At 36.5% G+C, this 15,636-nt stretch overlaps 1 protein-coding gene across 6 annotated transcripts in view; it reads right to left on the minus strand.

The window, feature by feature from the left end:
* Nucleotides 1-15,636, minus strand: part of LOC139133918 (uncharacterized) — a 44,520-nt gene that overhangs the window by 24,129 nt on the left and 4,755 nt on the right. The window contains exon 1 of one of the 6 annotated variants that reach the window (XM_070700705.1): nucleotides 13,549-13,683. The exons of 3 other annotated variants lie outside the window; for them this stretch is intronic. The gene's annotated coding sequence lies outside the window, so the exon portion shown is untranslated. Of the gene's footprint in view, nucleotides 1-13,548; nucleotides 13,684-15,636 lie in introns of those variants that run through there. 2 more of the 6 variants (XM_070700707.1, XM_070700703.1) reach the window with 2 other exon arrangements.

Below are 15,636 nucleotides of genomic sequence, written 5' to 3' on the forward strand. Positions count from 1 at the left end.
ATAAATGTCTTTTTTCAATGTTAAAGCAATGTGAGCTTAACATCAGTTAACATCTGTATAAAATTTCATGAATTTGATGCAGTACGTATTTCTTGACATATCAGCCTACTTACGAAACTTCAATAATTGACATGTTACTGCTACATGACGTGAAACAAATTGACGAGCATATGTATGAAATAGGTCAATGTCCTTGTACCAACTTTGAATGTACTGGTGGAAATATGTCTGAGTTATGGCTCTGTACATTTGGAATTGTAACAAAATCACCGCCATGCAGCGATATTTGATCTTACTGTTTAAAAAATCAACATGTATATGTATGACGTAAGTCAATGTACATGTACCAACTTTGAATAAGATCAGTTGAGACTTGCCAGAGTTATGGCTCTCGACATGGAACAACGTATAACAAAATTGCTACCATGTGGCCATATTGGACCATCTCGTGAAACCAATCGACATACATATGTATAAGTAAGTCAATGTCCTTGTACCAACTTTGAATAAATATGCTTGATACATGTCTGAGTTATGGTTCCGGACATGAAAAAATCGGGAAAAAAATGGCCACACGGAGGCCATATTGGATTGTATCATAAAACAAATCAATGTGCATATGTATGACATAGGTTAACGTCCTTGTACTAAGTTTGAATAAAATCGGTGAATAAAATTAGTTGAGACATGCCCAAGTTTGGCTAAGGACACGAAAAAATTGTAACAAAATGGCTGCCATGCAGCCATATTGGATCATATCATGAAACAAATTGACATACATATGTATGACATAGGTTAATGTCCTTGTACCAACTTTGAATAAAATCGGTTGAGATATGCCTGAGAGTATTATGGCTCTGTACATGAAAAATCGTAACAAAATGGCCGCAAGGCAGCCATATTGGATCGTATCACATAACAAATTGACATGCATATGTATGACATTAGTCAATCTCTTGTACCAACTTTGAATAAAATCGGTTGAAACATGTCTGAGTTATGGCTCTGTACATGAAAACATCGTATGGATAAAAAATTAAGTATTTCCTGACTGTATGAAATTATCTCACCAAGGTCATCCTAGGGACATGTAAACCAAATATTAAAGCTGTGTGACCAGCAGTTTTGAAAAAACAAGCGACTCAAAAGTTGAAAGAGCTCTGCTGTGTTATGTAGAGAATAACCTTTTGTGACACATGTATTGATGAAGGTGGATATCTTTGATAGCTCATTTCAGGATGGCCTGACCAAAAATGGAAAAAAATTCTGTAAAAATACAGATTTGCATATTTCATCGGACTATATAAGTCTATAATAGCAAATAAATGAGAGTTAATTACATTCTAATTAAAGTAAACAAGACTTGCTTAAATCAAGATTTACGTCATAAAAAAACAGCATATCTGTCAGGTTACAAAGAATCTTGAGCTGGTTATCTTTTAATATCAGTATTTTCATCCTATTAACCAAGCACATTTTAACTTTCAAATTAACATTGTAAGTTCTGTTGAATAAGTTGAGACTGTACGTACTCAGAGAAAGCACACTGAAGAGACAAATGTTTGTAACTTAAGAAGTTCAAGGTCATCAAAAGCATTATAAGGAATCATGTTACACTTTCATTGCACTGTTTACACAGATTGCATAATTGCTATAAATAGCACGAGGAATCTTACAGCCCAGCTTTACCATAAAAACCCTATCACTTTGACCACTCTTTTAATTGACCACTCTATTTTTTTCCTCAAAAAGTAATCTTATTTTATCCTTACCAAGTCAACCATAATGGAAATTAGAACTTTCTCTATCTCTATTTATTTGACCACCCTATCATGACAAACTATTATGAGCAATTTCTTTAGATAACATAAATGGTGGTTCAGAATATATCAAAGTTGGGATTCAGGAAAGTTGCCTTTACATGTTTTAATCCTCCAAGATGGTAAGCATTTCACTATGAACTGTCAGAAAAAAGTTGAACTTTCTGATAATTCCACACTAAAATTATTTTGGCTTTGATGATTTCCTAATTAATTCAATTATTTAAAATCATATTAATTATTTTTTTTCTGGGTGAATTGATAGGGTTTATACAGTACAAGAATTACATACAATGTAAGTCAAATTTGACCAAAAATGACAAAAAAATTCCTTAAAAATACACATTGGTATATTTCATCACAATATGAACAAATCTAAGTTGGGTTATCCCTAGGGACCTGTATATCAAATAACAAAGCTGTCTGACCAGCGGTTATGAAGAAGAAGATTTTTTACCAAAAACACCTTTTTTGGCATTAATTTGCCTATTTTCAACAATATCAAAAAATTGAAAAAAACAGTTTCTCAAAATCATATTTTTCATCTACACAACAAATATCAAATCAGTAAGTACTGCGGTTCTCAAGATATTTGAGTGGACGGACGCCTCACAATGGACATACATACATACATACATACATACATACAGACTGACGACGGACGCCGGACGGATACCCATCCCAATAGCTTCTATAGACTATAGTCTATAGTAGCTAAAAATGGCTGCCTAGCGGCCATATTGGATTGTATCACATAACAAATCAACGTACATATGTATGACATAGGTCAATGTCCTTGTACCAACTTTGAATAAAATCGGTTGAGATATGCCTGAGTTATGCCTCTGTATATGAAAAAAATCGTAACAAAATGGCCACACAGCAGCCATATTGGATCGTATCACAAAACAAATTGACGTGCATATCTATGACATTGGTCAATGTCCTTGTACCAACTTTGAATAAAATCGGTTAAAACATGTATGAGTTATGGCTCTGTATATGTTATGTAGGTCATTTCCCCCACACTCATCATGACCTGAGTTCAATTAGTCTAGAACATTCTCAAGGTCACTGCCCTTGATGACCTCACAACCTTGAATTCAATTAGTCATGTTTGGAATGTTCTGGAAAGTTGATTAGTTGTGTAAGGGAGATAATTTTAGAACAGTAATTAGCATGTCAATAAAAGTTCTAGATTGTTCTTATATGCCTTTATAAAAGGGACGTGCACAGCTTCCAGTCAGACTTTTGGGATCGTGTCTCTTGTGTGTTACTAAACTCCAGCAGTAGTCATTCTCAAGACTTTTCAAGACCTTCACTGTCAACGCTGGATTTATACTGTGGACTTTGTGCAGCTTCAAGCCTGCAAGCCAAAGGACTGTTCATTCATCCGACAGACTGTTACAACTCTGAGACTGGAGCTTTGCCGTCCCAGCTGAGATAAGTAGTCTGTACACTTTTAAAGCTTGTACTCTATCCCTGACTTAGCAATTAGTTTTATTTTTGTAATAAATTTTGTTTAAACGTTAACTGCTGAGTTCACCCTTTTGTTCGTTTTCTCTACACGTAACAAATTGGGGGCTCGTCCGGGATACGAACATTTTGAGCCGTTTGACAACATTTTGCCAGCCTTTTTAAAACTACTGTATACTGTGAACTCAGCGAAATTTAATCATGGCGGAATTTAAACCAGAGGAAATGGATGACCTTGATCAGGACACATTTGATTCCCTCAGAAAAGACGACCTCATAACACTGGCCAATTTCCTTAAAGTAGAAGTCAAAAGATCTATGCGCAAGAGGGAAATACAGTACCGTATTGCCAAACATCTAGTTGATTTAGGCCAATTTGAGGAATCCACCCTGAAAGATTATGAGCCCGAGTCTACCTCTGAACTCAGAAAATTAGAATTAGAAATGCAGACAAATTTGGAGATCAAGAAACTAGAATTACAAATAGAAAAAGAAAAAATACAAATGCAGTTAGAAATGGAAGAAAGACAGAGAGAGAAAGATAGGCAGGAAAGATTAGAAATGAAACGATTAGAGCTTGGACAGTCAGGAAAATCCTTCCCTTCACACGGTTTTGACATCACTAAGCATTTCAGGTTAGTCCCCCCTTTCCAAGAAAAGGATGTTGATAAATATTTCCTTCATTTTGAGAAAATTGCTCAGAGTCTGAATTGGCCTAAGGAGTCTTGGTCTATGCTTTTGCAGAGTGCTTTGGTGGGTAAAGCCAGAGAAATTTACATTCAATTGTCAGTAGAGCAGGCTTCAGATTATGATTCTGTGAAGGAATTAATTCTCAAGGGCTATGAGTTGGTGCCTGAAGCTTACCGTCAGAAATTTAGGGATTGTGAGAAGGTGAAGGATCAAACTTATGTTGAATTTGCTCGAACAAAAGAACAACTGTTCGATCGCTGGTGTTCTTCTGAAAAGGTCAGTCAGAATTATGACAAATTACGACAACTTGTTTTGATTGAGGAGTTTAAAAGGTGCATCCGGAGTGTACATCAAAACATTTATCAATGAACAAAAGGCAGATACATTGCAGGTTGCTGCACGTTTGGCCGATGATTATTCATTGACCCACAAATCTTCATTTCTCAGCAAACCATCCCAGTCCTTTTCCTACAGAAACAATGCAGGTAAATTTAACTCCTCCTTTTCATCCAAGAATTTTTCAAAGGAGAGTAGGAAATCAAATGAAAACAGTTCACAAAATTCAAGTAACACTTCCACATCATCAGATCCCAAGTCTCAATCTCCTTCTGACAAACAGTTTGGTACACTTTCTTGTAATTATTGTAAGAAAGACGGCCATTTAATGTCAGATTGTTTCAAATTGAAAAGAAAACGTGAAGGTCAAAGTGGTCAAAGTGGATCTAAGCCACCGGCTTTATTTCTTCATCAACTCAATTAGAGCCTAATAATGTGTGCAACACATTTTCTGAGGTTAAATCCCTCTTATCCCCAATTAATGAGGTCAAGGTCAATTCTTCTCAAGATAGCATTATGGGTATTTTCGAACCATTTATTCATAATGGTTTTATATCACTTTCTAGTGATTTCTCTTCCGCTACCCTGTCAAAATTTTAAGAGATACCGGGGCTTCCCAGTCTCTTTTGTTGGCAGATACCCTGCCGTTTTCTGAAAAGTCATTTCAGGTTCTAAAGTTCTTATTAAGGGGGTAGATTGTAATGACTACATTCCTGTTCCTCTCCATAATGTCTATTTGTCTTCGGACTTTGTTTCTGGACCTGTGGCTTTAGGTATTAGGCCTTTTTTGCCTTTTGAAGGGATTCACCTTCTTCTTGGAACGACCTTGCTGGGGACAAGGTCATTACTAATCCACTTGTGACTGATAATCCTAGTTTAGATCAGGATCCAGAGCCAATTGAACAAGAGATACCCGATTTATTTCCTTCATGTGCCATTACTCGAGCCATGTCAAAGAAAACTTCCGAGAATCAAAATACTCTCAAAAATAATGTCACTGATGTTGACTTAAATGACACCTTTCTCAGTCAGGTGTTTGACACGGATCATTCCGTTATCCCTCGTGGATTTGAAACTTCCAGTAAAACTTCTGCTGACCAAAGTCAGACATTTTCTAGATCAAATCTCATTGCAGAACAACACAAAGACCCAGATATTTTGTCTTTGTTTGGCAGGGTAGATGATGAAGGTAAAACTTCAGATAGCTCTGTTTCCTATTATACAAAGTCTGGTATTCTCATGCGTAAATGGAGACCTCCAGATGTTTTGGTTGATGACGATTGGGCTATAAAACATCAAATTGTGGTTCCAAAGCCCTACCATGCTGAAATATTGCGCCTGGCCCATGAAACGCCCTGGGCTGGTCACTTAGGAGTCAGGAAAACTTATCATAAAATTCTCAGTCACTTTTATTGGCCTAATCTCAGGCAGGATGTAGCACATTTCTGTAAAACTTGTCACACATGTCAAATGGTAGGAAAGCCAAATCAGACCATTCCAAAGGCCCCTTTACAGCCAATTCCTGCATTTCAAGAACCATTTAGTAGGATACTAATAGACTGTGTTGGGCCCCTACCAAAAACAAGATCAGGAAATGAGTACATGTTGACAATAATGTGTACATCAACTCGGTTCCCCGAAGCCATACCACTGAGAAACATAAAGACAAAGACTATAGTGAGAGCTTTAGTCAAATTTTTCACTTTATTTGGCCTCCCAAATGTGTCCAGTCCGATCAAGGCTCCAACTTTATGTCTGGTATTTTTCAACAAGTAATGGATCAGCTAGGCATTAAACAGTATAGGTCATCCGCCTATCATCCAGAAAGTCAGGGTGCTCTTGAGCGATTTCATCAAACTTTGAAAAACATGATTAGGACCTACTGTTTTGACACTGAGAAGCAGTGGGATGAAGGAATTCATTTTCTGCTCTTTGCTGTTAGAGAGTCAATTCAGGAGGTCTCTTGGTTTTAGCCCATTTGAGCTTGTATTTGGACATACAGTCCGTGGCCCACTTAAGCTCGTTAAAGAGAAATTCCTATCAGACGATGATGATTGTCTGAATATTTTGCAATATGTCTCAGATTTCGTACAAAACTCTCTAAAGCATGTGAATTAGCCAGAGAAAATCTTGAGTCATCTCAGCAGTCAATGAAAACCAAATATGATAAAAGCACCTCAAAACGGAAGTTTAAACCAGGTCAAAAAGTTCTTGTTCTACTTCCAATTCCTGGCAAACCACTCCATGCTCGTTACTTTGGGCCATACCTAATTGATAAGAAATTGAGTGATTTAAATTACATCATAATAACACCTGACAGGCGAAAACAAAAACAGCTATGTCACATAAATATGCTTAAGCCATATTTGGATAGGGATAATCCTACTAAAACAAGCCTGTCAGTACAGTCAGTTCTGGCCATTATGAAGATAGTGATACTGAAACTGACTTGAGTGAAAATACTCTAAACTCAAAGCTGGGCTCGGTCAAGCTTCAGAACTCAGAAATCCTGGAGAAGCTGGAGTCTACAAAGTTGGCACACCTCCAGCCAGAACAACAACAACAGGTGAAAGAACTGCTCCATGAATATAAACACCTGTTTCAAGATGTTCCAACGAGGACAAACGTCATCTATCACGACGTTGATGTTGGGGACAGTAAGCCTGTAAAACAACATCCATACAGACTGAATCCAACAAAAGCGAAATATCTCCAGGAAGAAGTCAAATACCTGCTGGACAATGACTTTATTGAACCCAGTAAAAGTAACTGGAGTTCGCCGTGCATACTTGTTCCCAAATCAGACCACAGTTATCGTATGTGCACGGACTTTAGGAAGGTCAACACTTTAACAAAGACAGACACTTTCCCAATCCCGAGGATTGATGACTGCATCGACCGAGTGGGGAAAAGCCAAGTATGTGACAAATTTGACCTACTGAAGGGATTTTGGCAAGTCCCTCTGACGGATCGTGCTCGTGAAATATCCGCCTTTGTTACACCAGACGGATTGTTCCAGTACAAGGTGATGCCATTTGGAATGAAGAACTCTCCGGCAACGTTCCAACGGATGATCAACGACGTCATATCTGGGCTAGACGGGTGTGCAGCCTACGTTGACGACGTCGTCCTGTATAGTGACACCTGGGAGGAACACATCAAGCTCATGTGGAAGTTCTTTCAGAGACTGAGCAAAGCAATGTTGACTGTCAACCTTGCCAAATCTGAGTTTGGTTGGGCTAGGGTAACTTACCTCGGACATACTGTAGGACAGGGTGAGGTAAAACCTGTTGATGCCAAAATCAGTGCCATTTCAAGTTTTCCCATACCAAACTGCAAACGACAACTGATGCGCTTTCTCGGTATGGCTGGTTACTACAGAAAATTCTGTCCAAATTTCTCCACAATTACTGAGCCTTTGACTAACTTACTTAAAAAGAAAGTAAAGTTTGTTTGGTCAGAGCAATGCCAACAGGCATTTGATACACTTAAAGCCATACTGCAAGTGCTCCAGTGTTGTCTGCACCAGATTTCACTTTGCCATTCAAATTAGCTGTAGACGCTAGTGATACGGCTGCTGGTGCTGTTTTATTGCAAGAGGATAGTCATGGTATAGATCATCCTGTTTGCTATTTTTCACGCAAATTTAACAAATCCCAGAGAAACTACTCTACAATTGAAAAAGAGTGTTTCCTTTGATATTAGCTTTACAGCATTTTGAAGTTTATGTTACTTCTTCAAATCAGCCAATAGTGGTTTATATTGATCACAACCCTCTTGTTTTTCTGCAGAAATTTAAACAAAAATCAGAGATTGCTAAGATGGAGTTTAATGTTACAGGAGTTTAATCTTGACATTAGACATATCAAAGGCAGAGACAATTTAATTGCAGACTGTCTCTCTCGTATTTAGAAATTATTGTTGTTCACTTTCAAGAAATTTTATTGTTGTTCACTTTCAAGAAATTTTACTTTAGAGTAAAACAAAATTTGAGTACTTAAATCCTTTTCAAGATTACATTTGTAAAAGAAAGATTTTTCTTTGAAAAATTTTCTTTTTTGAAGAGGGGGTGTGTTATGTAGGTCATTTCCCCCACACTCATCATGACCTGAGTTCAATTAGTCTAGAACATTCTCAAGGTCACTGCCCTTGATGACCTCACAACCTTGAATTCAATTAGTCATGTTTGGAATGTTCTGGAAAGTTGTTAGTTGTGTAAGGGAGATAATTTTAGAACAGTAATTAGCATGTCAATAAAAGTTCTAGATTGTTCTTATAGCCTTTATAAAAGGGACGTGCACAGCTTCCAGTCAGACTTTTGGGATCGTGTCTCTTGTGTGTTACTAAACTCCAGCAGTAGTCATTCTCAAGACTTTTCAAGACCTTCACTGTCAACGCTGGATTTATACTGTGGACTTTGTGCAGCTTCAAGCCTGCAAGCCAAAGGACTGTTCATTCATCCGACTGACTGTTACAACTCTGAGACTGGAGCTTTGCCGTCCCAGCTGAGATAAGTAGTCTGTACACTTTTAAAGCTTGTACTCTATCCCTGACTTAGCAATTAGTTTTATTTTTGTAATAATTTTGTTTAAACGTTAACTGCTGAGTTCACCCTTTTGTTCGTTTTCTCTACACGTAACAATATGAAAAAAATTGTAATAAAATGGCCGCCTGGCGGCCATATTGGATCATATCACAAAAACAAATCGACATGCATATCTATGACATTGGTCAATGTTCTTGTACCAACGTTGAATAAAATCGGTTCAAACATGTCTGAGTTATGGCTCTGTACATGAAAAAATCGTAATAAAATGGCCGCCTGGCGGCCATATTGGATCGTATCACAAAACAAATTGACGTGCATATCTATGACATTGGTCAATGTCCTTGTACCAACTTTGAATAAAATCGGTTGAAACATGTCTGAGTTATGGCTCTGTACATGAAAAAATCGTCATAAAATGGCCGCCTGGCGGCCATATTGGATCGTATCACAAAACAAATTGACTTGCATATCTATGACATTAGTTAATGTCCTTGTACCAACTTTGAATAAAATCGGTTGAAACATGTCTGAGTTATGGCTCTGTACATGAAAAAATCGTAATAAAATGGCCGCCTGGCGGCCATATTGGATCGTATCACAAAACAAATCGACGTGCATCTGTATGACATATGAAGTAATCCTTGTACCAAGTTTGAATGAAATCGCTTCTGCATCTCTGAGATATCTGCGTGAACGGACGGACGGACACACACCCCGCACGCACGCACGCACGCACGGACATGACCAAACCTATAAGTCCCCCCGGACGGTGTCCGTGGGGACTAAAAAGTCTACCAGGGCAATCTTTACAAGATTTGCAGATGCTGTTGTGTATTTAAAAAAAAATACAAAAGGCAAATGAATTACCACAGCTGTAGCAAGAACTCTACCGCAAGAAACAACTAGTTTTTGACACATAAATTTTGAGAAAATATTATTACCAACTAGTCTAACTGAACAATACTGATACAATCACAGCACAAAAGTTGGAAATCTTCATTTGGCAATGTTTTGATTGGAACAGATGAATGTAGTGAGGCCCTGGATATGTCAGGAGAGAGGCCAAAGAGCTGACCTTTGACCTACTCTCAAGGGCTAGGTTAAGGTAATTACAAACAGGAATCACATTCTCTAAAATATACTTGCTTTGGTTGCTAGACAACAGGAACAGATGACATCTACAGCATTGAATTTCCTCATTATTTCCTTGCTGTCAGGAATTGTTATTGTGATTTCCAAGTTCGTAAATCAGAACTATCAACTATCTACATCGATGTCACAACAGGAAACTTCTAAAATGCAGTTTCATATCACTCTGTTTACTGAGTTGATCGAAATCTAGAAGAATCCATTTTCAAATCCCTTGTTAATACAAGGTTGTAGAATGCATAATGGTAACTTTTTACAACTGTGGAAATAAATATTGTTTTTTGGCACCATTTTTGCGATGGAAGAATTTCTCTTTAGCTTTAGACAATTTCAATTATGATTATTGTACCCTCAAGATGTACCAAGCTTTATGAAATTATAAAATTTTCAAGGTAAACTTTACAATTATATTGAGGAATGTGAAAATTGGAATATAATCACAATACCACATTGCATATTATATCACATCGAACATACCGGTAACTGTCATCAATAAATTTGGCTCTTTCGCTCCATGGTATATTAAAATCTTGTACCAGTTTATCCTACACTACAGGGCAGAACAATAAAATAAGGGACCATGGGGTGGAGTGCAGGGGATGGTGGAGGGTTAATGCAATGAATTTAAGTGGCTTTCTCAACAAAGGACACTTATAAAGTGACAGAAAAAAGTCAGTTGAGGTGAATCTCCAATTTAACTCTTTCATCACCATGGTTTGTCCCAACTGTTTCCATTAGCAAATTTAGAACTCGGTATTGAGAAATACTGGTGACAGGGTTAAGTGGAGGGAAAGATCAGCTAGTTCCTGTCAGGTTTATTGCTGACATGAAGAATGGAAATAAAGCAGTACATGTATTATGCATTCAGGTGTTATGGTTTTCAGTAGTTTAATTTAAGTATAGAGGGGCTTCTTCAGAAATGGTGTGTTAAAATTACAAGGTCAAAAGTCGCAAACTACCAAGATACATAAGAAATAGTTCACTGAATCATAACAGGGCAAAACATCACTGGAAAAATTTAGTTGCTACTTCCCATAAACGATTTTCCAATGCAGACAATACCCTAAACAGATGTTATGGCACCACAATCTCTGAAGGTAGAAAGTGCCACAGGGATAGATTTTCTGACTCTCAATTTTATACAATACTAACTTAGTCTATCACTTGTGGAAGTTTGCTCATGGAGTACATGAAACTTTCACCAGCTGACTTTTGTGAAAATCAAGAGTTTTTCCTGATAGAGTTAACATAGGTGGCAGCCATTTTGTATTTCAAGTTTCTGTAAATATATTACTACGAAATTTATTTTTCTGATACCAAATTTTGAAACCCTGATATTTTTTGTTGATTTCAATAGGGAATGGTTTTAAGTTCCCCGACAAAAAATTTGAGCAAAAGTTGAATTCTTTCAATTTTGAGGCATGCACTACCTTTAAGGAATGAAATGAAAATTGAAACGTGACATTTTTGCTTGCTGTCATATCATTGCCAAGAATTGCTGCCAAGCTTTGCATACTGTGATGTGTTAGGAAGGGTGGTGTCAAACAGTCTGAATTTCTCTGGACTAACATACCGGTACTGTAAGCACAGGAACTGTACTTTGGAAATTCAACATACTGGTATCGACACTGTACCACATTTTTCAGGTCCATAATTGCATTGAAATGATTGCTGAAGTATCATGACTTCAACATCAAGCTCTCTGGCCAATGTGCAAGCAAGGTACCGGTAGTAACAATTTACAATCAAACCAAAAAATATTTACATGGTATAATGAAAAATAAATAAAGCAAGTTGTAAATGCAGTGAATCTGGGTACAAGGACACATATATACATGTACTATAAAAATTATGAGGTTTGGGATATTTTCAAAATTGCTTCTCTGAGTTTAAAAGCATTACTAGTATATTCAAACTTAAAATATGAAATAATCAAACAATTGTTTAAGATCTTTTTCATGCAAGACTTAAGTGAGGATTTTTAACTTCTGGTGAATATTGTTTTCTCAGTTTGTCACAGAGGAAACACAATTAGACACTGGAACTTATCTTCTGCATATCATTCACTGTAAAACTTCGCTCATCTGTCACAGTATTCTCACATCTCATTTACTCTGTTCTTTCACTACAGATTGGTGGAGGCAGCAAGTCAATTTGGGGTTCCAGTAAAAGTGTTTGGGGTTTCCAGAGACCCAACTTACTGACTATAGGTAGCTCCGAGACACTCAAAATGACACCACTATAAAGCCTGAAGCAAATTTTAGGTTCTGTTTCACAGTAACTGTACCAGGGCAATTGAATGATAAACGTGCACACAATCACTCTACAAATGATCATGATTTGTAAAAAATATCCATAACACACAGAAATTGAGAGAGAACAACAGAATTTCTGGCACAGTATTTCTATATCAACATTTAAAAAGACAATTTTGTCAAGGTTATACTCTCTACAAATATATCTTCAAAAAAATGTCAATTACACCATTCTGCACATTTATCAACCAAAGGGGGAACCCAGATAAATTTGTCATTTGTTTTATTGATAAATTCTGTGAAATCATTCAAGAAACATGCATAGTCTGAAGCTATTCCATTTACTCAGCTGCTACTCACATGAGCAATATAAACTGTTCCTACTGACATTAAACCACTATCATTTTAACAATTTAACTTTTTGTTAGATGAAATAGAAGACATAAAGGGTCAGCCAATGTAATGATGATACACTTTAACCTTGTCCTTGATGTACCGGTACACAGCAAAGTTTTCCCTCAGTCTGAAGATCTGTCATAATGTTTGAAGTGATTACATCCATTTTTATGGTGTTTTGAAAGTTTGAGTTTTTCCAAACATTTTATCCCTGAAAGATGTTCACAGCACAAGCATGATCATTGACACACACGATGTCGACACTTCGACATATTAATTTTAAAACTGCTGACTTCATCACTTTTCTTTATAGTACACGAAATCGATTATTTTCTTCTCTGATTCTTGAAATTGATTGACAGAAACCTTTTCCAGCTAATTCTCAATGCAATATCATATCATCAGAATGAGCTCAACAAAATATTACGCTTTACAAGAAATAATCAGATTTGTTGTGTAGGTAATGTCGCATTTGCAAGCAGACCACATGATATGATATGTAAGGTCATCCACTTGACCTGTGGAAATACACGTACCAATGCGCCAATATGAAGTCCTTAGCATTCAAAACACTGTAATTTTTTATTAAATAGGATCATTTTATGGTAATTTTAACACATTCAATAGAAGTGAGCAGTGGAAGACACGCAATCCGGGCCTCAGTGAAGACTGAACAATGATCTTTACGAAGGCTACTTGTTGCAAAGTTATGGCTTCCATGGATGGTAGACATTTAAAAATGTCATTACACCATCTTGACAGATCAGTGTACTCTGTCCTTCATCTAAGTATTACACAAATCTTACAACCAAAACTTAAAGTACTCATATTCAAATAGGAATCGACCAATCTTGAATTGAAGGTAATTTTATCTTACCTTAAAAAGAAGCCATTTCAAATTTTGCAAATTAAGCTGGCAACTACAATCAGACAGTAAAAGCTTCTGCCTCCATATTGACTTGTAAGCGATACACCAACCTACGTCACTCTTACTAAATACTTAAACATCTCTGGTATTTCCTCTGCTGCTTGGCTCTCAATAATAACAACATCTCTACATCAACCCAAAGTCTTTGCTGGCGTATCATATGAGTACTTCTTCAATTTCAATCATAATTTGACTCAGGATCACGACTGACTCACTGTATATGATCCAGATTATTCATTATTTGTCAAAAATCTAACGAAATATTTGGATTTACTGAGAAGTTTGGCCTAACTTCACACACAGCCTGTGTTGGAATGTAGAGTTTGATAACACCCTTCAGCCTATTCTAAGAATTATCTTCCAAGACATTATATCGAACAACTACGCTATTTGGACATCAAAGAGCTCTTTCCTACTTGAACTACTTGATCTGTAAACTGCAGACTTTTTTTGAAAAGCATGATAAAATTTTCTTTTTCATTTAAAGGCTTTATGCTTCTGCATATAAAAATATTGTGCCGGATCTTGAAAACAAGATACATAAAACAACAAGTCAAAGATGTAGAACTTATTTCTTTAGAAATGATGCATTAATTAATCTAAATTGGATCAAAAAATATCTATTGATACATCTACTGATGTGCAACTTTGCTGTACTTAAAAAGAAAAACACAGAAAACCTGATTTTCATGACAAAACATGATGCATCTCACCATGGGAGGTTAAAGGTCAGACAATATGGCACAAGTCTTGAATTTCTCAATACAGCATACAATAATTACTCCATCAAAGATGATTATTGGCAATTATCTCATAATATACATGACAATTCTATGAACTGCTGTTGACACTCTATGGAACATAGAGATTGTACACTAATAATTGAGACATGGATGAAAATTCATTTATTCTACAATTTTTTTTTAGACAAAATTATGTATTGACATACAGGAAGTAAAGAAGTCATAAATATTCCATTTGTATTAGACAATAAGTCATTACACTGTGACTCAGAACAGTATCACCTCATGAAAATACTAATGATGATATTAACTTCAGAGGGAGTACTAATAGCATTTGTTACAGCCTATACGTTTACTGTCCTCTTCAAGCTCTGTTTTCCATGATCACCTCAAATTTTAGGTCCAGAAAGTTGCAGGATCTAGGAAGTTTTACTTGAAATTCCAAGGCCAAAGTTTCTTACACAATTGTTGTGACTTACAAAAGAATGTTCAATACTATTCCTAACAGTGGCATTGGTTTCTGAGAAAAAGAAATTAAATTTGCTGAGCAAACTCATTTTACAGGGATACTGTACAATATCACAGATTGTCTGTTTTATGAGGTAGGTTTATTCATGTTTATGTACACACCGACCCCATGAACTGATTTGTCCAAAGTCTATGGCCTTTATCCAAATGTTAACAGAGTAAATTGCAAGAATGAACTTCAGAAAACACTTTTGCCTTGACAATGTAGTGAAGCAAGCTAGTATAATAAACAACTGCCAAAGCCCGAATAAGATACAATAAAGGCTACGTAACAAACAACATACCAAGTGACTAGTGGGCAAGTCTACATTGTGAAGTGATGGGATTCTCCATTTCTTGCATTGATATCACAAAACTCATATAGACGCTGATATCATAATGTACCACACACAAACTGATACCGATAACGATTTTATCATGTAATTTATGACAATCTATTTCCAGAGCGATAAAATCTCTAATTCTTAGCAGATGATCAGTCACGTCATTAGACCAGAACTGCTGTATTTCTACAATGTAAATGTCGATCTAAGAACTCTATGGGGGTAGTTCTGTACACTGATTGACCTCTAACCTCACACAGACTACCACAACAACAGTCTTTATCACATCCTTATGTCAAACGCACTTCTGTTTGGTTTGAGGTCAAAATGGCCGGTGAATTCAGATGAAGTACATGCATCGGTAGAAACACATTACACATTACTAAGAGATAGAAATGTCAAGAATAGTGTCTATTCTTCCACTGGTTCCTCAATAAACCAAT

This window comes from Ptychodera flava, chromosome 5 (genome assembly GCF_041260155.1).
Source record: "Ptychodera flava strain L36383 chromosome 5, AS_Pfla_20210202, whole genome shotgun sequence".
In the NCBI taxonomy this organism is placed as follows: domain Eukaryota; kingdom Metazoa; phylum Hemichordata; class Enteropneusta; family Ptychoderidae; genus Ptychodera; species Ptychodera flava.